The following is a 16,324-nucleotide window of genomic DNA, read 5'->3' on the forward strand; positions in this document are numbered from 1 at the left end:
GCAACTATGTATATGGACTATAGCAGCCAATGCACATACCCTGCCACTTCTTCAGCTTTAGGATCTGATTGCAAAGGACTTTCCAGCGCACCATCCCGATCCAGTACTCCAAACCACCAAAAAAGAAAAACTGGTGTCGGCGGTGCCTATGTTGTACACTTTGTGTAGTATTCACACTCGTGATTCTTATAGGCGTATGTAACGCCCTAACACGTTTTAACCAAAAGTCGCAGCGGAAATACGAACTTAAAATTTTCTTTCATTATATTCATTCTAACATACTTAGAACTACATTAAATCACTCTTTTACATTAAATACATTAATGCTTTCTATAAATTTATACAATCTGACATACTTATAATAAATTACGTGACCACGCACCCACACGTACAATCCACGACTTGACTCGATCTTCGACCGCTTACGCTTCGTGATGAGAATTCACGGTTCTGTACAACCTGCAGACACCACGTACAATCACATTATTAGTAACCGGTGTCATCATACATAAAATTTAAACATGCATAATTAGGCGTCGACATATCATGCTTTTGCTTATGTTAGACCCTTTACCATCATTTAAACCACCCGCATTGGATTTCGGTGTCTACCTTCAACTTCCGTCACAAGTATACCTGCATTTCTATTTCATTCTCAATAGGAAAACGATTAGCATCATTAAATTTCATTCATACGAACATATCCATGTATACACATAACAAGTCTCATTCAATTGTACATATAACTAAATTCCAATTCATGCATACATACCCTTTCTATCCGTACATGTACTTACAAATTTACATTCTACACATATTACTTATAAATCCTAAACACACCCATCTATACATGTAAATTGTATACACATAATTATCCATACTTATGTGTTCATTGTCATTCTCTCCTATGGATCCCAATTGCTTACTTACAATTATACCCATGCCTACGCGTATAACTACTTATTTCACCTTTATGCATAATATCATCACGTATGATTCCTTCTTACCTATACTTAATAGAAACTATTTCTTAACTACTTTCGACTCATTTACCGTAAACTTACCTTATTACTTCCATTGTCTCATACTTTCTCACATGTTTCACAATAATCATCATACTACAATACATTTTACATCTAAAGTGTAAGTCCGGAATTCACTTACCTTGTGCGTCCGTATTTGCGTTTATTTTACTTGAGTCTTCTTAGCCCGTTAGCCTTCCATGCTCTCAACCATTTTGACATGATTCCTACACATTCATGTCATTGCATTTGCATTCTTATTAGCATATTACTTATACATATGAACAATCATATCAATTTCACATCTCATATATGACCTTTGTTAATCCATTCAACCAAGCATAAAGCATACTCAACATTATTCCTACATAACCTTCACATGAACTATATCTCTATACTCATTATTTGCAGGAATTTCACTTATTATTGTCTTTTAGACATTTCATCGAACACTTGGTGTGCGTATCATTGACAAAGCATAAGATACAAGTGTTTTATTCATATTTTCCTAGTAGCCTTCACAACTCTTTTTATCAATCAAAATCACATCATAAAATCATCCTATAACATGGTAATTCATCAATTATCTTTATACTCAAACTTTCATCTATCACAACTACTCAATTTATAGAATTGCAAGATCACCACATCACTAGGTTAAATGGGTTTTACTTCAAACTTTCAATATAAACGAATTCAGGCATGGAATATCTTCTAAATGATAATTTCTAAAGCATACACAAGCTTAATTTCATACTAATTCACAGATTGATCAAAACCCATAATCACTAAATAGCATCAATTCACATAATCTGACTTACCCTATGTAGGGAACTCTTAGATAGTTGAGAAATCGCTGACATGCATTCGAATTAGGGCCAGAAACTCATTCAATTGCTTGTGGTTTGAGGAGCTAGGGCAAGAAGAAGGGTTTTTCCCTTCCTGGTCGTTCCCTGCGTCGCCCCCCACACTTCCCCCACATAAACTCTTTTAATTTCTTATTTATTTGCTAATTTTACACATTCAGCCCCTTGGGATTAATCATGTTATAATTCTAGTACAATTTTACTAACATTCTAAACTTCCTTGTTTATTATAACCTAATAAATTTTATTTAAAACCTTTAAACATTCAAATAGTCTAATATTAGATTTTGGGGTGTTACAGCGTATGAGCAGCAGTCGTGTACTTTGGGTATGAGCCCCCTGTTTCCTTCATAAACTGGCTTCCGTTTCTTCTTTAGACTTTCTGCGCACACGCCTTGACCGAATCTGAGACTATACACGAGCCAATGTTTGCATACATTTCAACGTCGACGTTGTTTGGCGTTTGACCGATTGACCTTGAATCACCGATCTCAACCGCCCAAGCCCTCTAAGAGCACGCAACGCCCTGCTCGCCTGAAAACAATATAATTATGTAACCCCACAGATCAAGAAACTGTTTTACAAATATTTATTGTGCTAATATAATTTACCAAGTGCCTGCGATAAGCTGTTTGAATCTTGGTAGCAACCATTTCTTCTGCGGATTTACTCGACGGATGCGCAATGGACGTCAAGCGAACGACTTCAGCGGCAGCATGGGCGGCTGCCACCGCTACTTCTGCTACCACAACGGTCGCATACGCAACCGAATATGCGTGTTTGCTCTGTTCATTCGTCCGTTCGTTTCCTCTTAATAGATGGTGATAGAAGAATAAATTGATTTTGATCGCTGCTTACTTTTTCGCCATATATATTGATTAAAATCACAAATCTGTTCTTTATGGTACAATTTGAGTACAAAGATTAATAGACATGGGAATTAAAACAGAAAATGGGTTTTTGATATAAAACAGAGTAGACCTGAACATGCAGAAACCCAATTATTTGGTACCACATAAGAAAATTTTAAAACCCAAACAAGCTTATCAAGAATAACATGAGTACAATTCGGACCGTATTTACCGACATTAACAGCTCCGCCATTAACAAACTTCAGTGAAACCTGTAAACACAACTTAAATTAAAAAAATCAATTCTAAATTACAATTTCTGCCTATAATTCTAATAAATCAACTCAAACCCTAACTAACAAACAGCACTCAACTAAAAAGAAAAAAAATCAAACAACAAACAAACAAATAATCCAGTTATAAACTCTTTAACACATGAATGTATCCATCATATGAAACAATCAGATACATGTACAGAAATTAATAAACAAAAACAAAAAAATTTAAAACATGTGAGTTTTTTTAGAGGATCGTAACCAAGAAGAACAAATCGGATGCCAATGAATACTTGAGGAGTTGAGATGGCCTGTTTGCGACACCAACGAGCAGAGGCAAAGACCAGGCAGCGGTGGATGTGTAGCACAGCACCGGTGGCGACTATTCGAGACGCGGTGATGGGGGGAACAAATTGCGGAGACGAAACCGGAAAGGAGGGTGGCGGTGGTTTGGGACTCTTCAATCGTATGTACTAATGTGCTATTGATGAGGAATTTCTGATGAACCGTATGGTTTTCCAGTGAACTAAATGAATTGAAGGCTGCTATTTAGTATTAGGGTTCTAGCAAATTACCGATTATACCCCTTTGGTGTCTTAAAAAGTAATGTTAATTACTATTATATCCCTCTCAAATGTGTTGTTTTTATTTGTACATATTGCTTTTAAAGTTGTATGTGATGTAAAATTACATTCATATCCATCACTTCTCCTTTTTATAATAGTATAGATAGATATCAACTTTTAATGTTAATAAAGGATTATAATGGATTGGTAATTATTGTTATAAAAAAAGAGAATATTTGTTTATATAAATTTATGGATTAATAAGATTTAAAAGGAAAGGATTTGAATAAAAAACTTGTTTAATTAATATTAGTTTTTAAGGATTATAAAAGTTTTAAAAGGATTCTAAAAGGAAAAGGAATTGTAAAGGTTTTATGGTTAAAACAAAAAAGAAAATTAAAATAAAAATGTCTAACCTGTTTTATATATGGAATATAATTATATATACATTAATTGAAAGGGATCCTATTGACTAATAAAAACAGCGACATTCACGGAGTCAGGGTCTCGAACCCGCGACCTTCCGTGTTTTAACAACAACAATGACAACCCACTAGACTACAACTTCAGAAGTGAAAAAGTTTGATTTTTAAAAATAATGTCTCACTGGTTCAACTTCTTCATTTTAAACGTTCAAAACAAAAACCCCACTATTATCATTTTTTATTCAATTTATACATGAACATTAGTTGAATTCTTCATGATACTCCATAACAAAAACCAAGGAGTTCATATTAACAACCACCAGTTCAAATGAAACATAAATGAAACGAGTTGATTTTGAAAGAAACGTATACCGAAATAAGTCGAGTCGAGTTCCGTTGTGAACCTCCGACGTGATGCCGATTACCGTCGGACCTCCAGCAAGAGCTTGAACTTGATTCGGCTGAGTGATGTAAGAGACAGAGAGAGTTGAGAGGGTGTTTGCGAGTGAGTGAAAGGGTGTCGAGAGGATCGATTGCGGGTGCACGAAAACGATGGTTCACGGGTTCCGGTCTTATCCTCTGATCTTCGGTGGGTCAGGTACAACTCCGGCGACTTCCACACTTCTCGATGATGATACTCGAACTCCGGCGAGAACTCCGATCTGCGATGAGTGTGTGAGTGATACGAAAAGAATGGAGTTTAAGAGGGTGTTGTGGTGATGAGAGGAAGTAGAACGGTTCGGTTTTTATAGCATTTACAAATCTCGTAAGTTTGGAAATGAAATTTTTGATTGACTGTATGTGAAGATACATATCCGAGGCCGGACATGATCCTTAGGGACGAACCGGACCCCCACTTGAACGGACATCTCAGATATGTCCATTCCCCCATAACTCCGAGGACGAACCTCCTTTTAAGTGCGGCTGGACGATCTCAGTTGACCATTATAAATACCCCATCAAGTACAAGGCCACGTACGATTTTCTGAACCTTCGTCCTTATTTTCTCTCTCTACTTTCTGTCTCTTCCAATACTTATCCTCACGCCGGAGGGTGGTCGCAGAGGGGCCCTCCCATCTCTGCGGCGAGCCTAACGGTTTTCTGTTTTGCAGGACGATCCTCCAGCTCATCTATAAGATCCAAACCCTCGATTGTAGGCTTCGCCCTTAATTCGATTCTTTGGTTCTTCAATTGGTGCCATCCGATTTCACAGCTCATAGTCCTTCACTTTGGTGAATTTCTTGAGCAACGAACTCATCTATGGCGGCCTCGAGTTCTATGAATTCGGGATCCATAGCTGTTAGTATGCAAACTACAGCACCGGCAAGCATTAGTTCCACAGTTTCAACTCCTTTGAGCTCGAGACCAGGAACAACCCTGCCATTCATATTGATTCCCACCTCGCAAACATCAGAGTTCGATGCGGAATTTCTGTCTAAAAACGCAAGTCTTCTACGAAGATTAAAAGCCCAACAGGCTAGAGATGAAGAGTTCCTCGGTTTACGAACCAGGCTCTTCCATGATGAAACACCTGTAAGGACTATAGGTCCTACAATTTTCGCTTCTCCTACTTTCTCCACATTAGTTACTTCGGAAACTTATAATGGATACGTGCAGGGATCCTCCGGACCATCCCCAATGTTGGTGCATACATCTGTCGTCTTCGTCTTGTATCGAGTCTTATCTCTGGATATGTTAGATCAGGGCACGTTGTACGAGAAAATAGGAGATTTAAGTGTTAATTAGTGAGATTCCGCTTGAAAGAGCTGATTCCGCTTGAAATGCTCATGTTACTTTCAAGCGGAACCTCATGCCCTATAAATAGGTTAGTTCAAGCGAAATCAGGTGAATAGTTGTGAATTTGGATACCGAGGTGCTGCCGGTTTATCCTGTATTCCTGTGATTGTACTCATTGTTATATCAATCAGAATAGTGTTTAAAGTGATTTGCAAGTTGTGTCGACGTCTGTTTCTTAGTTTCCGCCTCTGAAACAAATTAAAAGTCCTCTGAACGACTCGTTCGGGTCAATACATGATCCTACACCCAGCGATGGCAATACGAAATGAAATGCAAATGGAAGTAGTTCATGATCCGGAACTCACTAAGTCGTATCATCCGGTTTCCATGACTGCTAAATCCAAATTCAGTGCTCGTATCACGCACGCTATGCTCCCTCCAAAGCTTAAAATGCTAACCACAGTCAAGAAATATGATGGTACCACTGACCCGGACGATCACATGTTTGACTTCGATGGGGCAGCACGTGTAGAACAATGGTCGATGCCGGCATGGTGCTTCATGTTCGCACAAACACTAACCGGGGCTGCTCGGGTATGGTTTGATGCTCTAAACGAAGGAGAGATCAATGATTTTGAAGAGTTCCGAAGATTATTTCTCCAGAACTTTAGCCAACAAAGGCATTACTCCAAAGAAATCACTGAAGTTCACAACATCCGGAGAAAGGATGGGGAATCTTTGGATAGTTTCATCGACCGGTTCAACCAAGAAAGCATGCAGATCAGTGGAGTAGTGGACCAGTTAAGAATTTCTGGATTCTGTCACGGTGTCCGGAATAACCAGCTGGTCGAAAAATTACATGAAAACCTCCCTAAAACAATGGAAGTACTCATAGAGCGAGCCAGAGCATTCGCCCGAGGGAAAAACGCATGTAATCCAGCACTGGAGTCAGATCATAAGATGTCCTCCTGGAAGAAAAATGGTGGGTCCGTGTTCGATAAAACTCCGTCCGGAAGTAGGGGACGATCACACCCTTACAGTAGAAATGATAGGCCTTAACGAGGAAGAAGCTCCGGGTTAAGGTTTTACAACCTATCAGATCTTTCTAAGACTCCCAGTGAAATACTCAGTGCCGAAGGAACGAACCCCCCAGCCCCACCAAAGCTCCAAAATCCAGGTGACAAGAACTCCATGAAATATTGTGAATACCATCATGCGCGAGGCCACAATACAGACGATTGCTGGTCCTTGAAACAAGAGATAGAAAAAGCAGTACGTTCTGGTAAGTTATCGCATCTGGTAAAGGAAGTAAAACAAGGGAAATCTTCGGGGAATTCGGCAGATAATCCGAACAATCAACCAGCAATTTGCATGATCAGGAAAGTGAACAACCAAGGCATTAAGCGGTCCTATCATCATATGGCCGCTTGGATGCAACAACTGATCACCGTCCCTCCAATAACCCCCGGAGAAATCAGAGACGGACCAATCATAGTGTCTGCGGTAATAGTAGGCCACAAGGTCCGAAGAATCTATGTTGATAGCGGAAGTGCCACTGAGATCATGTACCAACAATGTTTCCAACAGCTAGCACCGCAAACTAAAGAAAAATTGATACAAGTCTCCATGGCGTTGGTAAGCTTCTCTGGAGAAGTGGTGCAGCCAATTGGGCAAATCACCCTACCAACAACGTTGGGAGCCGGAAGCTTGGTCAGAACCGTCAACTTGACATACCTAGTAGTAGGAGCAAGGTCCGTCCATAACGTTATACTATGGAGACTAGGGATGTGCGCTTTCGGTATTATCAGCTCCACCATTCACGGGTCATTAAAGTTTCCCACCGAAGCAGGAGTAGCAACTCTTGTTAGTGCATTAATGTCTATCGCCTTCGTCAATCCAAGCCGTAGCAAGAAACCGAAGAAATCAAGCTTTTATTGTAATATTTAGATAGTTCTAGCAAGGTGGCATTTTGGTAATTAATGAGAAATTTCATTAATTCCAAGGCCTATAAATAGGAGCCTTAGGTTTAAAGTTTAAGACTTTTGGCTCATTTGAAGATTTAGAGATCTAATCCTAGAGAGAGAAAGTCTAGAGAGAGAAAGTCTCTCCACGTGATTCTCGTTGCTTGTACACGTCATTTTTATCAATAGAATCACAGTTCTAGTACGTTATTGTGTGTTTGGTCACGCACGTTCACGGATTTCGCACGTCGAACGTTCGTTACGCAATCGAACGGTGTCAAAACCGATCCTACAATTGGTATCAGAGCTAGGAGCTCGATTGCACTGATCAAACACATTGATTCGTACCAGATTTCAGCGATTTCAGATCCGAATTTCATCTATTTCTTCATCTTTTTCACTTTTATCACGTTTTTCACTGAAATTCGTCAAATTGAACGGGATTTTACGGTCCAAATCGTCTAAATTTTTGATATGTTGTGCGAAAACACTTGATCTATAACCCTACCAAGTTTCAGATCCAAACTCCTAGCCGTTTAGGAGAAATTTCAGTTTTTTGTTTCGATTTTACGTTATCAGAGATGAGGTTTCGCTCATAGTGCAATCACCTAGTTTCGCTCTTGTGAACCTTGAGGTTTCGCTCATTTGAACAATACTAGTTCCGCTCATAGTGACATTAAAGGGTTTTGCTCTTGTGGTTTTCAATAGGTTTCGCTTTTGTGGTTTCCAAAAGGTTTCGCTCATATGGTCCAATAGGGTTTCGCTTATCAGTCATCTAGGTGGTTTCGCTCATAAGACATTACACTGATTTCGTCTGAATTGTCATCATTGTGTCTGAACATTTAAAGATTGTCGGGCATTTAATTAGTTGCTTGTGATTAATGAATAGCGGCCAAATGAGAAGGGTGTTGTGCGTTGAAATTATCGAATGGTTTCAGTAACTTGTCGGTTCGTTAAAATCAAAGTAAAGATTGCTTGAATAAATAACTGACTAAAGTGTGATCATAGATTGTCGGCCACATGACATACTGAAGTTACAAAGGACGGTTCAATCAGTTTGATATACTTTTAAGAGTTGTCGGTATAGTGCAAGTGAAGGCCCAATCGTTTTTGTTGAACATTTAAAAGATCATTTGAACGGCCCAATCATAGAATAGAGTTAAAAGTCATTGATTGAATTTTGCATGTGATTATCATAATTGCAATTAACACTGTCGATTTGCATGTGTTGTTATCATTAAAGCGATTAATGAGATAAGGTGGCCCAATTGGATTGTGTTGGGCATTAATGTTGGCGGCTCATGTGACTTGGATATATAAACAAACAGCCAGTAAATATTGTATTGTTTTCAAATTGAAGCATCAAGAATATTGCGTGGGGTCCACAGGGCGGTTCCAACACAGCTGCCAGAAGCTGTACATGTGTACATGGTAATGCGGTTTGCATCCTGCCGATGAGTTGTCTCCAACGTGATCCAGTGTGGGACGTACATGTGTCCATTTGGGTATAGAGTATAGTTAGTGTCATAGTCACGTGTGCCTATACCTTCCACCGCCCACGAACCAAGAGTTTTAAACTGGTTTTTGATTAGTGGGCCGCTAAGAGTTTGATTTGAAATTGGGCTGGATTTTATTTCGTTCGATTAAAGAAATGGCCCAACGAGATAATATTTGATTTTTTTTATTGCACGTGAAGTATTATCAATCAAGTAGTGGGTCCTATTCATTGAAAGCTGATTTTGTTTGACTCACTTGATCGGGTCACAATTTCATTTCAAGGAATCTTGTTTTGTTCAAGTTTAAATTGCAACAAATCGAGCGGCAATCCAAACAAGTTGCCACCCGATCCTAATCAGTTTTAATTTGTTCGTGTTTTAGGTGATTTGTCAAGCATCGGATACTCGCACGAGCGAATCCCCACTTGATCCACTGTCGCCTGATCTTTGCTATTCAATCGGATAGTCAGTTGATTGTGTGAATTTTTGTAGTGTTTGAAAATCTGTTGTTGTGTATTTTTCATTACCGAAGCATGGATTCTGAGATTTATATTGCAATGAACAAATTTGATATTTTTACAGGTATAAAGGGAGAGACTACAAAAGAATTGATTGACAGGTATTGCCTTCTAGTTGTGAAGATGGGGAGATTGAAGATAACCAAGATCAATGAGGAATTGAAAGACAAATTGGCAAACGCATTGCCATATGATGAGTGGAGTACTTACTTGATGATGTTGAAGAACAATTCAAACTATGAATTTCTCAACCTTCGCGATTTCGTCGAGAAGATTCAAGCTCAAGAACTTGAATTTCAAAAGATTAGAAAATTGAAGTCTGATTCAGGAGAGAAGAATCATGAAGTAGCAACTGATGAAGTAAAAAACAAATCTGAGGAAAAATGTACAAGAGGTAGAGGAGCAGGTTAAAGAAATTTCAGCTATCAAGACTGAGAAGAAAGCTGAAGTTGGAATGATGTCTGGGAAGTGCTCAAATTGTGAAGATCTGAAATATGAAAATGCCAAACTCTTGAGGGATTTAGAGAGTTTGTCATTAGAAAATGAAAATCTTGAAAAATCAGAAAATGACTTGAAAATTCACATAAAAATTTTAGAAAATGAAAAAGTAAAAATTGAGAAAGATTTTCAAAGTCAAATAAAGATTTTAGAAGATGAGAAAGAGATTTTTGGTAAAAATAATCTTGAAAAACAAATTGCAATAAATTCTCATCTTGCTAAAATCATTCAGCTTGAAAAAGAAGCTGAAAGTGATCGGAATAAAATTGCTGAGTTAGAAATTAAGTTGAAAGGTTTTGTGACTTCTGCATCATATGTTTGTCCAGAACCGATCAATGAAATTCCAATAAGTGACGATGTCACAAACTTTGACAATGTCAAAGTTGAAGATTGTGATGAGAAATCTGATGATGAAAATGATAAAATTGAAAAACAAAAATTGTTTTTGAAATTAAAAGAAAAATTTCAGAAAACTGTTCTGCAATCAACTGAAAAAGGTGAATGCTCTAAGCAAAAACCTTTGAAGAAGAAAGCGGAACAGAAACAAAAAATTAAAAAGGAGAAAATTGTTCAAAAAGAAAATAACAGCTCATCAGATCGATCATCCAATCAAAATCAAAAATTACAAAAAGTAAAAAATGAAAACTCAAAAAATGGTTGGCAATAAGTGGTGCAGGTCGGACCACAATGCTCAAAAGTCAAATCCAGCAATCAAGATGAGGAAGGAATATCACCAAGCCAAACAATGCTATGATCTGAGCGTTTGGTGTGAAAGTGGTACATGGTACGATAACAGAGTGTGTTACCGATGCGGTTATCAAGGACACATTGCTGTTAACTGCCAAAGTTGGAATTATGAAACGAGAAGATGTTTTAACTGCAACATCAGAGGTCACATTGCCAGAGATTGCCCAAGGAGATCGAATGACAGATTGAGGGCTAAGTCTCAAAAATTGGCAAAGATTCCAGTCAATGTCAAGCCCCATGAATAGAAGGTTCTAAAACCTAAAGTTCAAGAACAGACAATTCAAGAAAAGAACGTTAAACTTTCACAGGGGCAGAAAGACAGACTGAGGAAGAAGAGGAAGAAGGCGAGAGAGTATCTTGAGATATTGTCCTCGGGTTCATCTGTTGGTAAGAATAAGAATTCTGATGAATCGACTCCCTCGATTGCAAAGTCAAGCAAGACGGTTTCATCAGATACAAATTTGAGGACAAAAGAGAAAAAGGAGAAAAAGGAAGTTGTCGGTGATGAATCTGGTTTATCACAGTCAGACAAGCCACACTCAGGCAATGTTACTGGTTCGTTAAAGCCAGAGGAGCCATTGGTTGAGGTAAAAAGTGGTGATTCCGGTTTGACAATGGATGATAAAAATTTTCCATCATTGTCAAAAGGAATTTCAAAAGCACCCAAGGACCGTCAGGCTTAGGTGAAACTGTTTAAATGAAAAACCTGACTTGCCGGAATTCCCAGGTTGGTAATTGGGGAGTAGGAATCGGCATCTTTCTTGAGAAATTCACAGGTTGGTAACTGTGATATTTCGACTTACAAGTGGTTAATCAAGGACATTAAGTTGTACTTGATTTTCTACAAGTGATGTTTATGATTTAAAACTGAAATTGTAAAATCTGTCATGTGAATGAAGAAAACAATGTGATGAAGTGACCCCGAACCTACAAATGATTGGTAAACAAACTAATTTTTCCGGAAAAACCATTTTGATTCAAACAAACTTAAGTGTTTTGAAATCATCATGGAAAATAGTTTGTTGTCAGGGGGAGTTCTGATTGTTTACGCCAAGTGGATAGCGAATTGAAGCGATTCGATATCATGTTGTCACGTTATCTGTATAGTTTGTTTTCAAATTTTCCTTGAAAATCAAAATTGAAACTTATTTTGATTTTAGGGGGAGAAAAATTTTAAAAAATTAGAAAATTTGAAAAAGTCAAAAACATTAAAAAAGCAAAAATGAGTTTTGTTGAGACAAGAGGAAATGATAGTAAATCAGTGGACTATCACAGCATGCTAAAGAAATGAAATGTAAAATGTGATAAACGGTCTCACTATAGATGTGACGATAGGCTCAGCTAGACTAGTAGATTTGCGATAACGATACAAACTTAAATGAAAAAGCCTAGTTCTAGTGGGAAACTCGGTTGAAAGCATAGTACTTAGTTTTGTCCTTCTTGATTGTGTGCCTACTTAGTAATCGCTGAATGCAAAGAGCATGAAAACTGGTTAAATTTGTGAACTTTCACAATTTTGCTGAAAAAGTCTCTGTGATTGTGCATTTCATTTTGCAAAGATTTAAACTTGTCTTATTTCTTTATTTTGTTTAAGCATTGGACATCCTCTGCGTATACGTGAGTATCGACCTGGATGTTAGTGCCTAAACGTTCTGCTTTATTTTTTTGGTGTTTCGTTTAAGCTTTGGACCTCCTCTGCGTATACGGAAGTATCGACCTGGTGGTTAAAGCCTAAACAATTTCAACTTGTTTTTATTTCTTATTTTGTTTAAACATTGGACTTTCTCTGCGTATACGGAAACATCGACCTGATTGTTAATGTTTAAACATTCTGCTTTGTTTTCGCATAAATCACAGTTGATGAAAGTTTAAAGGCATTACTTGAGTTAGTGTATTGCATGATGAGGGGATATGCTGAGATCGTGGGGTCCATAAGAATTTAGTGCAAAATTAATATACCTAAACGTATCAGTAAACATTTTCGAAAGTTTTTAGTTTGAGCTTAAGAGGACAAATATATAGTCAATCAACGTGAATCGTTTAGAACTTAAAATGTTTAAAGCTTAACGGTGCTAGTGATGTGTCTCATAAACTGATATGATCCTCTTACACAAACTCACAAAAATAGTGTTAGTATATATTTTATTTCTGCATTTAAATTTTGTTTTTGCACTTATGTTTCATATTATTGAAAAAATCCAAAAAGATTTTCGACAACTGATGTTGAAAAGCTGATATTCAAAATCTCAAAGGCTAAACAAGATGAACAATTGGTTTGGTTAAGATGATGAGAAGTTGGAAGATAATCCTCAAATGTTTAGATGATTCATTAATTTGAATCACAATATTGTGTGTTATATGTTTGAGAATTTTGAGTGAATTTTTTTAGAGTCAAAATTATTTTGTCTTACGAGAGGTTGAGATGTGTAGGTTGCTGATTCTGTTGCTACGGAAAGCCAGGTGTCGATCCCAAAAGTACGGAAGCTTGACGAAAGGGGGAGCCTGAAGAAAGAAACTACCAAGGAGGGGAGCAACTGAAGCTGAAAACAGATCCACGGGGATTTTGTTCGAAAAAGAGAAAGACAAGACGCTACGAGATTGACTGCGGCAATATCCAAGGGGGAGATTGTTAGTGCATTAATCTCTATCGCCTTCGTCAATCCAAGCCGTAGCGAGAAACCGAAGAAATCAAGCTTTTATTGTAATATTTAGATAGTTTTAGCAAGGTGGCATTTTGGTAATTAATGAGAAATCTCATTAATTCCAAGGCCTATAAATAGGAGCCTTAGGTTTAAAGTTTAGGACTTTTGGCTCCTTTGAAGATTTAGAGATCTAATCCTAGAGAGAGAAAGTCTCTCCACGTGATTCTCGTTGCTTGTACACGTCATTTTTATCAATAGAATCACAGTTCTAATACGTTATTGTGTGTTTGGTCACGCACGTCTACGGATTCCGCACGTCGAACGTTCGTTACTCAATCGAACGGTGTCAAAACCGATCCTACAACTCTTCATTCCGAATCAGCAATACACGTAGCTGAAGTACGACAAAGAGAAGGTAATGTGCAACCTCTATCCCTCCTTACAGAGGAGTGGGCAATACATCCACATTTTCCAAAACAAAAAATTGTCGTTGGGGCCCAGCTTCCTAAACGTACCAAAAACGGTTATGGAAGCTTCTGTCTAGTTCACTTGATGTATTTGCGTGGCAAACTTCTGACATGGTCGGAGTTTCTTGGTGTTTGGCCAAGCACAAGCTGAAAGTATCGCATTCGGCAAAGCCAGTCGCTCAAAGAAAAAGAAACATGGCTCCAGCCCGTCACAAAGCCATCTCCGAGGATGTACGGAAGCTTCTAAGCGCTGGAATCATCAGGGAAGTACGGTATCAAACATGAGTCTCCAATCCGGTGATGGTAACAAAGAAAGACAAAACTTGGAGAATGTGCGTTGATTTTTCTGATCTGAACAATGAATATCCGAAGGATTGTTACCCTCTGCCGGAGATCAATTTGAAGATTGACTCTCTGTCTAGCTTTCGCCTTAAATGCTTCTTAGATGCATATAAAGGTTACCATCAAATACAGATGGCTTTGGAAGATGAGGATAAGACGGCGTTCGTAACAAATGAAGGTCTTTTTTGTTATACCAAAATGCCGTTTGGGTTAAAAAACGCCGGAGCGACATACCAGAGGTTGATGGATAAAGCATTCAAGGATCAGATCGGGCGGAACTTAGAGATATACGTAGACGATCTGGTCATCAAAAGCCAAGCCGAAGATAACATGATCGTTGACATACTCGAAACCTTTACTAGGCTTCGGAGTATCAACCTCAAGCTTAATCCCAAAAAATGTTCCTTCGATTTAGAAGAAGGGAAGTTTCTTGGCGTATGGATAACTCAATCCGGAATCCAGGCACATCCGAATAAGATTAAAGCGGTAATTTCCATGCAACCTCCTAAAAAGGTCAAAGAAATTCAATCACTAAACGGTAAGTTGGTAGCTCTCCATTGTTTCGTCTCAAAGGCAGCCGATCGAACCATTCCTTTCATGAACGTATTGAAAAAACGAACCGGAAAGGGTTAGATAGAATGGACGACGGAGGCCGATTCAGCATTCCAGGAGTTGAAAGTTTGTCTCGGGTCTTTACCTACTCTAACCGCCCCGATTACCAGAGAAACCGTCACTGTTTATCTCTCTGCTTCACATTTTGCCATCAGTGCAGTACTTGTGGTACACCGAAGCCAAGCACAAATACCGGTTTACTACGTAAGCCGCATTCTGAAAGACTATGAAACTCGATATCCGATGACAGAAAAACTGGCACTTACATTGGTATATGCATCTAAACGTCTCCGAAGGTATTTTCAAGCTTTCAATATAGAAGTGCAGACCGATCTCCAGATTCAGCAAATTCTCAGAAAGCCGGAAGTTTCCGGACGTCTTACCAAATGGGCAATCGAGCTCAGCGCTTTCGATATTACCTACCAAACTCGAGGACCGGTAAAAGGCCAAGCCGTGGTAGATTTCCTTACGGAAGTACCAACCGGAGAAAGTATCAAAGAAAAATCGGACCTCCCAAAGGTATGGAATTTATATACAGACGGAGCCTCCAATAAAGAAGGGTCGGGGGCTGGTCTAATTTTGATAGACCCAGATGGAATAGAATATACTTATGCTCTGCGTTTCGAATTTAAAACTTCAAACAACGAAGCAGAGTACGAGGCCCTTCTCGCAGGACTCCAAACCGCAGCCAAGGCTGGTGCAACCTCCGTACTTGCTCATGTCGATTCATTACTAGTTGCTAATCAGGTCAACCGAGAATACGAAGCACGGGAATAAAACATGATCCGGTATCTGAGCCAAGTTAACAGTTTAATCTCCTCGTTCGACTCTTGCAAGGTAGTTCACATACCACGAAGCAATAACAAAAAGGCGGATGCCTTAAGCAAGTTTGCCTCCGTAGCATTTTGTCACTTGTCTAAAGAAGTATTGGTCGAAACTTTGCAAGCTCCGGCCATTCAGCAGACGAAGTCCGTTATGTCAATCTCCGTACAGGAAAGATCATGGATGACTCCCATCCTAGAATACTTAAAAGACGGCACACTCCCAGAGGAAAAAGCTCAAGCTCGAAAGCTAAAAGTCAAGGCATTGCAGTATCAGGTTCACGATGGGAAACTCTACCGAAAGACCTTTCTGGGTCCGCTCCTAAAATGCCTAACTCCGGAGGAGGCCAGCTATGTCATAAGAGAAATTCACTGGGGGATATGCGGCATTCACTTCGGGCCAAGGATGGTCGTAGCCAAAGCTATGAACGCCGGATATTTTTGGACAGGAATGCACCAGAGCACCGTCAACGAACTG

General features: G+C 38.8%; 1 long non-coding RNA gene across 1 annotated transcript; it reads right to left on the reverse strand.

Moving 5' to 3' along the window:
* Positions 1 to 242: 242 nt before the first annotated feature.
* On the reverse strand, positions 243 to 2,012 carry LOC110905289. The gene is made up of 2 exons (XR_004889765.1): positions 1,844 to 2,012; positions 243 to 1,249 (listed from the first exon to the last, which is right to left on the reverse strand). It is a non-coding gene; the product is annotated as an uncharacterized LOC110905289 (long non-coding RNA).
* Between the last annotated feature and the right edge of the window lie 14,312 nt (positions 2,013 to 16,324).

This window comes from Helianthus annuus, chromosome 3 (genome assembly GCF_002127325.2).
Source record: "Helianthus annuus cultivar XRQ/B chromosome 3, HanXRQr2.0-SUNRISE, whole genome shotgun sequence".
Classification (NCBI taxonomy): domain Eukaryota; kingdom Viridiplantae; phylum Streptophyta; class Magnoliopsida; order Asterales; family Asteraceae; genus Helianthus; species Helianthus annuus.